Source organism: Hemicordylus capensis, chromosome 3 (assembly GCF_027244095.1).
Source record: "Hemicordylus capensis ecotype Gifberg chromosome 3, rHemCap1.1.pri, whole genome shotgun sequence".
NCBI classification, from domain to species: domain Eukaryota; kingdom Metazoa; phylum Chordata; class Lepidosauria; order Squamata; family Cordylidae; genus Hemicordylus; species Hemicordylus capensis.
In genome coordinates, this window is record NC_069659.1 from 299478658 (window position 1) to 299491610 (window position 12953).

The following is a 12953-nucleotide window of genomic DNA, read 5'->3' on the forward strand; positions in this document are numbered from 1 at the left end:
GAATACAGAAGTGGTTTACCATTGCCTTCTCCTGTGCAGTATGAGATAATACCTTTCAGCACCTTCCAATATGGTTGCTGCCCAATATAGGAGTCTCCCATATTCTGGGAAACACACCAGTGGGGATTCGAACTAACAGTCTCCTGCTCTCTATGCAGGTTGCTTCCCTGCTTAACCATTAGGTTCTCCCTATCAATGCCTCATGATTATTCAGGCTCTCCTAAGCATACACACTAGAAAATAAAACCAACTGAACAAATTGGGGCTTACTTCCAAGCAAAGGTGCACTTAAGTAGTTTTGGAGCCTGGATCTGAAGGCTTTTGGAGCCCCCCCCCCCCCCGCTGCAAGTTAAGCATCCCTCTAAACACACAAACACACACACTGTGACAAGCACAGTATTTTTTAACACGAGTTTATTTATGCAAATATGCAGCAGCAGTGGCCTGGCTTTCCAGGGTTTTAAAATTCTAACCCGATTTTGGGGCTTTTAATTACTGTAACTGTTTAATTGTTTTTAAAAGGTTTTTAAATTGTTAATTGTTGTTATATTGTTTTTAATTTGTTTTAGCTTTTCATTGTTTTAGTGGCTTGTTTTAATTGTAAACCGCCCTGAGCCATTTTGGAAGGGCGGTATATAAATCAAACAAACAAACAAACATTCCCATCCCACAATTTTCTTTCCCCACTCCCTGCTCTGTCTCTAAAGGACCCAGCACATGTCATAATCACACTTGACTGCCCGGTGCAGAGCAGGCCAGCAGTGACCACACCACCTGGGACAGTCTAAAGATGGTGGCAGAGCCACCACTGGGGAAATGGGTTCAAAGAACCCAGGCCACTGTCAATCGGGCCCCGCCTCGCGGCCCCAGACACACCCCAGACACTCCCCCCGCATCTGACATCAGATGCAGGGGCATGATTTGGCTCCCAAATGGGGCTGCACAGCCCCGTTTGCAAGCCAAATTGGCCAGCGTGGCCGGATCAATTCTCCCTGCCTTTCAAATGCAGCGCTGGCCGATTTCACTCCCGAACAGGGTTGCGCGGCCCCATTTGGGAGCGAAGCCACACTCCCTGCGTCTTACGTATGCGTCATATATCATACGTCAGATGCAGGGGGCAGGACTGGGGGGCCCACAGCAGTGGCAGAACCCGGGCTGCCGCTTGGCTCCCTCTGCGCCTGGTCTAAAGAGAATTTGGGGGCCCCCCAATGGGTGTGGAGGCCCTGGACTTTGGCCCCAAGCAAAGGGGAAAATATCGTGTTTCCCCGAAAATAAGACAGTGTCTTATATTAATTTTAGCCCAAAAAAATGCACTAGGGCAATTAGCGGTACATCAGAAATTACTGCTAGGTTTTACTTTCGGGGTAGGTCTTACTTTCAGGGAAACAGGGTAGCACCACTGCTTCCGAGTAAACATATATAGGGTGGGAAGATATACAAGTCTGCTTGTGTGTGGATGTATATAACTAAGGCTATTTCTAGACTGTGTTTCAACATAAGATTGTAAGGTGGCAAATATGCCACAAGGTGGTGTGCGCACCCAAACGCCTTGTGGATTGTACAGCACTTGGCTATCTTATGCTGAAACACAGTCTAGAAATAGCCTTAGTTATATACGTCCACACACTATTTCTAAACTGTTTTCAACAAAACCCCAAGCCCGTGGACAATCCTCTTCATACACTAAATCCAATTATAAACAAAGCAAGATAACAACTGCATTTAAATCAATAAAAGCATCAGTAAAACACACACATAGATTTCTAAATATTATATTTATTTTAGATCATTTATATCTCTCCTTTCCAGTCAAGGACAGCTCAAGGCAACTTACAACCCCACAATAAATTAGAAAAAAAAACAGGACAAAGAAGCAGCAGGTAATTGGTAGTGTGGTGTAGTGGTTAGAGTGCTGGACTAGGACCGGGGAGACCTGAGTTCAAATCCCCATTCAGCCATGATACTAGCTGGGTGACTCTGGGCCAGTCACTTCTCTCTCAGCCTAACCTACTTCACAGGGTTGTTGTGAAAGAGAAACTCAAGTATGTAGTACACTGCTCTGGGCTCCTTGGAGGAAGAGTGGGATATAAATGTAAAAAAAAAAAAAAAAAAAAATAATAATAATAATCTAGGGATTTGCCAGGCATTGGTTCATTGCATTTCTTTTTAAGCTCCTACCGTACACAATAAAACAATGCCTGGCAAATCCCATCCTTCTTCCTTGCCTGTTTCAGGGATCTGGCCAGACACTGGGAGCCACACTTGCACTATTTTTATAGCTCCACCTGCCAGCCAGCACTTACTTTCCCCCCATCCCATTTCATTACCCAAGTGGTAATGAAGAGAAGGCCTCACAAATGACACTCCCTGCCGTCCACCCACTGCAAAGCACTCCCCGGTACCCCACCAAGCCTCCTGCTCCATTGGAACCTTGGGGCATATTGCCCCCTTCCTTGCCGCTTTGCTGCTTGTGCAAGAGAGGAAACAGCCCATCCATCGGCCACCACCGCAAGAGCCGGCTGGGAAATGTCAGCGGGTGGTGGCAGGAGGCGCCGAGGCGGAGGCAGGAGGTGGTGGTGACAAGGCAGGGGGAGATGCGGACGGGCTAGCATGGACACCCACATGCCAATGGAGGGGAATGGGGGCATTGGCAGGGCAGCGGGGCTTTGCAGTGGTGGGCGCTGGCAGGTGCCCTCAGCCTGGGTTTGTGTTCTTTGAACATATCCACACAATTATACCCCCGATTCCTCGTAAAGTGGCAGGAATAACTTGTAAATTAGACATATACTTGAACTTGAAAAAACTGAATATATGGGAAATAATCTACGAAAAATATGTAACTGGGTAATTAATATGCATAGAAATAGGACTGAGGAAGAGCAGACAGCAAAGAAAAGAAATGAAGTTGCTTCTGAGTGAAACACCATAGACCATACCTTTCAAATTATTCCCAATAATTTGCCCAATCATTTATTATGAAGGTTGTCCTGGACTACTTGTACCTTTTACCTTCACTTGTACCTTGGCAGTTTTGACATGTCTCATCTTTAACTATTCAACCATTTCGTCCTCTCAACACATGGAGACTGAGTTTCTCCTAAATTAGGGCGATTTTCTCCTAAATACCAATTATATTAATCATCAATATTATATATTATATTAATCATCAATATTAATCATCAATATAATCATCAATTATATTAATCATCAATATTAATCATTAATTATATTAATCAAATATTTGCAAAATATTTGAAAGAATGAAAGGAATGCCAATTTAGTTGCAAGTATTTTTGCTTTTGCTTTCCACCCTGGCATTTCATTTCCATCTGTGTCTTCCTTCAAATGAGATAATGCATAGGGATCAACTAGCATGAATACAGTCCTTGCAAATCAGAATCCCAACAAAGAGTTCTGTGGTACATTCAGTCTGAGAAGCTGACTGTGGCATAAACATTTGACATTCCCAAGAAATTCTTTTTTTATTTCACATCATATCAAGTATAACCATGCTAGGATAAATTAAGAAACATCTCATGTGTCTCCAACCTCTCCTCCCACTCAGAATGTATAGTACATTATTAACTTTGTACAGCAGTAGTAAAATATAGTATTTGATTCAGGTGTGTCTAATTCTGGTCAGGGTGTGAGGTAGGAGGCTGAGTTGTGATCCATAAATGCAGGAGATTCCTTCATGTGTTGGCAACTCAGGGGGAGCAAACACCATAGTCTTTCTCTGATTTCCTGTGTTTGATGGTGACCAATTAGGTAGCCACCTAATGGCCCAGCGGGGAAATGACTTGGTTATCAATCCAGAGGTTGCTGGTTCAAATCCCTGCTGGTATGTATTCCCAGACTATGGAAACACCTATATCAGGCAGCAGCGATATAGGAAGATGCTGAAAGATATCATCTCATACTTTGCGGGAGGAGGCAATGGTTAACCCCTCCTGTATTCTACCAAGGACAACGACAGGACTCTGTGGTCGCCAGGAGTCGAAACCGACTCGACGGCACAAGTTACCTTTATATCCTTACCAGCATGCTCCAGGGATCTGACCTGTCAATAGCAGGACATGACATGTTGCACAGTAGGTTTGCAACAATCGCACCATGATTCTAATTAATTAATTAATTAATTGAGAGTGTCAATCTGAGATTTTAACTCCATTGGTCAATCCCAGTTAAGCGTCTGTTGGTGTGGCACCAGCTGGGAACTGGGAGCTGTTTTGCAGCCCACACAGTGTGCTTTGTGGGAGCATGCAGAGTTCAGCGATCAGGGATTTAACTATTACTGGACATCGCAGTAATCATGAGAACAAACCCTTAGTGGGTTAAGATTTCCCCCATCTCTTATCTCTGTCAGGAAACATTTCACTTCCTAACTGTCTAAGCATCAGACTGCTGTTAGGCACAGGATCAGGAACAGTAAAAATACTGGTAATGCTAGTTTAAATTTGATGTACATTTTATCTAAACTAGGCAAACATCTGAATTAAGTGTGGGAAATGCCAACTGTAATTTCAAAGCCCTTTGTGAAAGTCACTTTGAAAGTATCTCAAAACAGTTTACAGATGCTGCTGCAATCTGGACATTAGCAGCTATAGCAGCACAAACAGTAGTTTGTGCCACCCAAAAAAATGCTATAAAGAACCCTGTGGCATCTTAATGACTAACAAATTTGTGGTGGCACAAGCTTTTATGGGCTACATCTCACTTTGGTGCATGGATCTGATGAGAGGGCTCTAGCCACAAATGTTGGTTAGTTTTTAAGGTATCATGGAACTAATTCTGTTTTCGCCACTACAAGAACTAAAGCTCTGCCTTCAGCGAAACCAGGGGTTCTCAACACTGGGTCCTCAGCTGTTGTTGGACTACAACTCCCAGCATCCCTGAGGAGTGGCTGGAGATGATGGTTGTTATGGTCTAACACCTTCTGGAGACCCAAGTTGGGAATCCTTGGGAGTAAGTCCTGTTTACCTCAAAAGCATGAATAAACATGCTTCCCCCCCACACACTTTTTCTTTTTATTTCAACTAAAGATTACAGCAAGGACAGGAAATAAGAGTGTGTGTGTGTGTGTGTGTGTGTGTGTGTGTGTATGTGTGTGTCAGAGAGAGACGGGAGGGGAAGATTATTTTTTAAAATATCTTAGAATTAATATGATATAAACATAATTTGCCAAGGGAAAAGGGGTGGATGAAGTAAAGTGTGCTGTTGAGTCACTCTTGACTCCTGGCGACCACAGAGCCCTGGTGGCAGGGAGGGATAAAACACCATCTAAGAATATATTTCTTCAAAATATGAATTGCTATTCATTAAAATTGAACCAAATTGCTGACAAATCTTCTTTACCTTTCTGCTGGGGAAAAAACCCCAGTTCAAGTGTTGATGAGGAAACATATTGAAATTTTGGGCATATTTATCCAAAGCTGAAATTCAGGAGTAAATTTGTCCCTTCCAGTGCTGTATAATGATTCTTTTGGGAACTCCCTATGTGTGAAGAATCCCTAATTCTTGATGTAATGATAAATTCCATATGCTTGGTATGTACCCCAAACAAACAGGAACATCCTTGACAAGCAATGATAGCCTCAAAGTATTGCTTACAATCCTATGAATTTCAAGTCAAAATGGAACAATAACCAGACAAGAGTCAGACCAAACCATATGCATAAGCATTCCTTCATACAAATTACACCTCCAACATCTAAGAGTCTGCAACCACCCCTTATTAAACATTATCTGGGGAGTCCAATAAGTACATAAGAAAAGTTTCTGCTTTATTAGCAGAATTCATTTTAATCAGAGGCGTATCTAGGGAAAATAGCGCCTAGGGCAAGCACTGAAATTGCGCCCCCTGTACAAATATCTGACACCCACCTTTCAGATAACTTTACCATAATATCAGCTGAAAAATACAAGTCAAGCTGGTTAATCTTTTAATATTTCAAAAACTATGTAGCAGTGGATGTAGCCAGACCAAAAAATGCTGGAAAACTACAAATTTCAGTATGCTGGGGCTCATGCAATACCCAAATACTATGTGGAGGTGTACTTGGAAAACTAAACAGAAGAGCCTGTCTAATTCTCTACTGTGCATTGTAGCATCACTATTATATAAGTTTTAAAAATAAATGGAGAATTTGGCTTTTCCCAGATACTCTGAAAATAATTAAAGGATATGCAGAGTAATCTGTGTCACTGCTTGGAATATATTCTAGTCTTTCAGAAAGACAGTTAAAATGAGAGAAAGAGAGCAATAAACTCCCAGTGGGCCTTAATACTAAGGATTTCACACTGACTCAAAGACAAACTCACCATTCATAGCCATATTATTAAGACATCACATTTAACTCACTTATTACAAGAAGCAAGGTAAGAGCAAATGAATACAATCCTAGCTTATAAGTTTCAGCTCAGTATTCACAAGCCCTGATTCTCTGTACATAGTGCCAATCTGAATATGTGTACAGTGACTTATATTATATTAATTTAAAAAATATATCTGTAGCCCCTTTGGGGAGGGGTTTCTAAAGGCCGTGGAGGGAGGTCTTCAAAGGTTCCCCCTCCCCCTGCTGGCCTCTAGAGCCTCGCAGGGACCATTTGAGCATGTGCAGTGGCTATACACACACACACACACACACACATATATATACACACATATATACACACATATATATATACATATATATAATGGCTGCTGAAAACAAAATGGCTGCTGCGCATGCTCAAATGGCCTCTTTGAGGCCTGGCATGGCCGTTTTTGGCGGCCATTTTTTTAATTTTAAAAAAGGACACCCCCCTTCAAGTGGCGCCCAGGGCACGTGCCCTGCCTGCCCCACCCTAGATACGCCCCTGATTTTAATTAATTTGTCATGCCAGTATAGTTAAGATGGAGATAGTTTCAACATCCCATTATTATAAGCTTTGCTTATAATATTGAATTCTATTGCTTATAAAATCAAAACCATTTGTCCAATCTGCCTGGCCATCAGCACACATTCACTAGGTGACAAGAGACACCTCCCCTGCAAATCTGGTGAAGAGCCGTTGAAAAACAGCTTAGTTAGAGCAGTTTAAAGTTTTTCTCTTTTGAACAATGGTTTAAAGACTTGGTGACACTCTTTCGGACTAAGGAAGTGGTATTTAAACAATTTTGTAGTCCACTTACATAGTTTCAGCATTTAGATTGCATGCCAGAAAAGTTCCTTCTGTATATCCCTCTGGGTCCCAAATGATGGTTATCTCACAATTGATCCTCAAAGTTGTGTTTTAAGAGGCTGAAAAATGCATCTTTACTGCTAGAAGAGTCTGTGCAGCAGGACCTTTGAAGCTGTAGTGCCTACAGCATTGCCCATATCCAGTATGGCGGTCAGCTCCTTCCCTGTCTGAACCTTGGGACCACAGACCTTCAGTTTCCTTGCCTGCCCTCTTCTTTCCTTCCCCCACTGTAGCTATTCCTTTTAATACTACTCCTTTGCCTTAAAAATAGGGATGTGTAAGCCGGCTCGATTCGAACCGTGGTTCAAATTGAACTGGCCCAGTTCAGGTGGTCCAATTTCTAAGCAGCCCAGCCCCCAAAAGGAGGGTTCAAATCGGACGGGCCTTGGTTCTAAGAACTGGTTTGTGGGCCAGTTTGGGAATATACTTGTAAAGGGGAATCTGGTGAGGATTCCCCTTTACAAGTAAAGGGAGTATTCCCTATCCTAAAGGCTGGTGAGGGGAGAGAAAGGGTACTTTGTACTTTAGCGGAGGCCACAGTGAAGACAGCAGAGATGGTGGAGACATCAGGGGCAGCAGGGGGCACCAGCAGGAGCTCCTCCAAGCCCCCACTAGCCTCCTGATGGACAGTCTGGGCCAGCTGTGGCCCAGTTCAGAACTCTGCACATGTGTGGAGGCCATTTTCTTTACCTCAGCAGAAGCACAGATGCCATCTGAATCACCACACAAATTGCCGGACCCGGACCCGGGCCAGGCCAGGCCAGTTTGAATCCAATCCTGATTCTTACCGAACCAGCAAAAACCAGTTCCGTGCACAACCCTACTTAGAAAAAGTGCTGTTCAACTCCAGTTGTCACTTACTCCATTGTCATCGGTTCTTCAAAACTAAATGAGTTTTGTCCTGACCTCCTCCAGCCACAACCAGCACGCTGCTCTTTGCAGCCAGGTGTAAGCGGGAGGTGGGGGAAAGAAGATGTGTTCCATTTAGATAGGCTGTGAAGGGCTCCTCTGAGCTCCACTAGACTGCAGTGTGTGTGTGTGTGTGTGTGTGCGCGCGCGCGCACGCGTGCATGTGTCTGTGAATGGCTACAGTGCATATGTGTGTGTGAATGGCTTGCATTGTGGGTGGCTATGTCACTTGTGTACAACTTTAACACTATTTTGCTGATAAGACCATCCTGCAGAATATTAAAGCAAGCTGGAGAACTGTGAGTTTTATGGGAATTTTCTGGGAAGATAATCTCTAGTTTTGGACACAGTTACTGAAGCATTTGTTATTTTTAATTATCATTGTCTGTTGTTTGTGGGGTTTTTTCAAAAACAAAAAAAGGTACAGATTTAAAGTGAATACAGATTATTTGCTTCTTGTGTCCTTATTCACTGCTGAATAATCATGAGGTGGGATCATGCTGCCACTATTACTGAATCCACTAAGTTCATTTCATTTTGTTTTTCCAGGAGGCGGGTGTGTGTGACTTTATCTTAGTTCAGGCCTGCTCAATTTAAGCCCCCCAGCTGTTTTTGAACTAGAACTCCCATAATCCCGAGCCACAGTGGCCAATAGCCAGGTATTATGGGAACTGTAGGCTAACATCTGCAGGAGGGTTGAAGTTGAGCAGCCCTGTCTTAGTTGAAGGTTTTACAAAGTTCTTAGTGTTCAGCATCAGGAAGTTCTACCTTGTGGTTTGGCTAAGCTCTTCCTGATAGTATCTAATCAGATTTCCCTTTTTAGAATACCTGGAAATTCAGTAATCCAAAAACCTTCAGTTTAAGACAGGAGTTCAGTAATCCAAAAAACTTCAGTTTAAGACAAGAGTTAAGATGCTTTACATTTTCACTCATGCTCTAAAAAGAATGGAAATTTCAAGTTAAGGTGCCCATCTTAACTTCTGCGCCATATAAGCTGTAAAGATGATGGCTTTATAAATGAGGCTCCATGCACCCACACTTTGCCTTGGTCTTTCAGTGGACATTGGGCTGGGGAGGGAAGTATCCAGGCAGACATTTAACAGGTGCAGTTTCGCTAATCACTTCCTAGAGATGCCCCTGATGAATTTCTGCTTGATGCATCTATGATCAAGGCAAAGTGTGGATGCATGAAGCCTTATTTCTAAAGCCATCATCATAGACCAGGATATACAAAGTCTTTACATCTTATATGGGGTGTAAGTTCAGATGGGCATCTTAACTTGCAATTTCCATTCTTTTTAGAGCACAAGTGAAAATGTAAAGCATCTTAACTCTCGCCTTAAACTGAAGGTTATTGGATTACTGAATTTGAAAACAGCTTCAGGGGAAATCAACTGATCTAATGTGACAGGAGGCCCAGTTTGCCCCGCCACCAATTTACGAGCAATATTTACAATGAGTCTCCTGTAGTGTGAGCTTTTCATGCAAAAAAGGATTAAAACTGTGCATAAGAATGCACTGTTAATCTCTCAAAAATGTTACCACTGTGGAATTATTCACAGTTCCCAGTTGCACCCTTGTTATTTTACAGATATTCACATTGCCTCTCTATTATGATCTTGCTTACCCACATTTCTTTCTATTCCAAGGTTTACAAATAGAATAATTAATGAATTCTTCTTCTCTGCAAATTCACTCCTCCCTTCCAATTTGATATAGTACAATCCATAAATAGAAACAGGGAAGAAGAAGAAAAAACAATTCACAAACACAAAGACACATATTGTTAAGTACACCCTTCATCAGAATGCACTTCAGTTATCATGAACAGATTGTCTAATATTGCCCAGCTCTGACTAGCCTTGAGGAATGAGGCTTTGCTGCAGGTGATGAGGGACAGCCATTCTGCTGGTAACCCCACAATTGTTCAAAAAGGGACAGGTGTAGGAGGTATACCTGGTCTCCAGAATATAGCATTCTAAAAATATGTCTAATCACCAACATGCTGGGTAATAGGTCATGTTCCCCATGTTAAGGGAGAGACGTAGAAATTGCCTATTTTTGTATTTTCCTAGCAATCAGGGTATATTGGATTGTGTGTACAATGAATTTCAGGTTTCTGAGTCACACAGAACTACCTTAAACATGTTGATATCCCCATGAGTGAGTCAGTGAATTAGTCAGGTCTAAGCATCTGTATGTATGGGTTTCCTCATATTCTTCCTGGTACATATTACATTTTTCTTGATGACATATACTGTATATCCAGCCAGGAACATTTTGCTGAGAATGGGTTCACACACTCAAGTAAATGAGGACTCTGCATAGTAGAGGGGCAGAAGTGTTCACTCATTGAAGTAATATATGACTTGACCTGGGTGCTCCTTGCATGTTCCCAATCAATTGACACAATAATTCCCCCTCAATGTGGTGAGAGGGCTGTAACACAGAGCTGGAGTACATGCTTTCCAGGCTTGATGGTCCCAGTTTCAATCTCTGGCATCTTCAGGTGGCACTAAGAAAAACCACTGTCTGAAACCCTGAAGGGCTCTTGCCAGTCAGTGTAGACGATACTTAGCCAATGATTACCTGACTCACTGTAAGGCGGCTTCCTTATGTTCTTATGGGGTGAGGCTGGGTACATGCAATTAGGAAGCAGACGAACTGAGAGTGTGCCTGTCAGGGCATCATCTGTGGATATCCCAATGCACTCCCACCACACCCCTTTATCATGGGAGGAAGGGGTGGCGAGATGCTGATCATCTCAATGGCCCCTATACAAATACTCCAAGTGCTTAAAAAAAAAAAAAAGGAACAAAGGAAGTTGTTTTATTCTTCTGAGTCAGACTATTGGTCCATCTCCAAGGTTCCAGGCAGGAGTCTTTCCCAGTCCTACCTGGAGATGCCAGGGATTGAACTGGGATATTCGGCATGTGAAGCAGATGCTCTACCACATCGCTACAGCCCAATCCCCAAAGGTGGCATATGAGGGTCTCTCATCCAGGCACTGACCACATCAAGAGCTGCTTAACTTCAGCAGGGTGGCTATATCATAGGAACATAGAAACATAGGAAGCTGCCTTTTACTGAGTTAGACCATTGGGCCGTCTAGCTCAGTATTGTCTGTACAGACTGGCAAGCAGCGTCTCCAAGACTGCAGGTAGCAGTCTCTTTCAGCCTTATCTTGGAGATGTCAGGGAGGGAACTTGGAACCTTCTGCATGCACGCGCTCTTTTCAGAGCGGCCCCATCCCCTAAGGGGGATATCTTACAGCACTCACATGTAGTCTCCCATTCAAATGCAAACCAGGGTAGACCCTGCTTAGCAAACCAGACAATTCATGCTTGCTAACACAAGACCAGCTCTCATCCCCTAGACCAGCTCTCCTCATGTGCCATGCTCTCAGAGCATCCAATTCCTAATTGTGTGTGCCAGAGGCTGTGTTATCCGATTCCAAACTGGCTCATGGTGGTGAGGAATCATGCACACCAAGTCTACAAGTGTAAGTGCCTGCTTGAGCCACTCATTATCTTAATGAAGTTAGAAAGACAGTTTCCATTAGCCTGTGAATGCATGCAGAAGCAAAAAGGAGCCTGAGCTGGCAGAGTGCCTGAAACATTAGCTCCAGTGTCTGCGAAATGTCCAGTTCCTCTTCATTTAGAAATCTCCTGACATCCCATTGGGGTGTGGTTAAAGAATGGAGTTGTTGCTAGATGCAGAAATGCTCTAGAACAACACATTATGTATAACAAAGCCAGGATGTGTCTGAGTATTGAGTTCAGCCAAAAACAAAGCACCAACTCCACGAGAAAAGATCTGGAAGGAAATAGAATTCAAGGCTTTTTGTAATACATAAACTACCCAGAGACACGTTTATTGGGTGGTATAGAAATACGCAAAATGATTGAGTAAGTAAGTAAATGGAAACAAACCACAACACTGGAGAACCTGCTTTCTTTCTGTAGAGTGGTCTTAGCTACCCAGGGCACTTTCCAGCTTAGCTGTTCAACAGCAGCAAAATCAGGCAAATCACATTTGAAATGTAAACAGCAGGGGGAGCAGTCTCGCAGAAACTAACAACCCGAAAAAGCATTAACTTTTTAATGCCCAATACACAATGTCATAGCACTATATTGCAGCAATTAAATTTGAAATAAGGCATCGGAAATGTGAATGGCAGGCTGCTGTCAGTGGAGTGACTGTGGTGTCACAACACAGGAAGTGTGGAAGCAAACTTCCAAGATCCACCGTGGCCCCATTTCAGGGTGTAATCTGGAAAGTGCCCAGGAGGCTTTATACACAGGGCTTCTACCCCGAAGCTACTTCAGAAGAGAGTGTGTGCGTCCACACACCAGCCAAACTTACCCCAAAGTCCATTTGAGATTCTTGGACCCACTACACACACAAATCAGGCTTTGTGATGTGAATTCTAGCTTATCTCAGCATATTTCCAGATTTTTAAAATGCTGGTTTTACACTACTTTTTCTGAAAATGTTGGAGCAAATAGGGAGAGGCACTGATGCAGAATCTTTAGCATAATAAGAGGGATGCTTTCTTTAGAAATGCAGATATCACTCCTTAGAAAGCTCTCCCCCCCCACAATTGGCTAGAAGGAAAATAAGGAGGCTGCCATTTGAACTTGTTTCAAAACAAAACCCGAGAGCAGAGGGGAAGGGCTGCTTCCCTTAATGCCGCGAGTGGTTCGAAGTGGCTTCGCATAACATTTACCCCAAAGCATGAAGCCATGTGCGAATAACTCCCTGGTTAATTATTCATCCTATTCTTATTCAAGAAACTACATGTCAGGCCTTAGCACGGC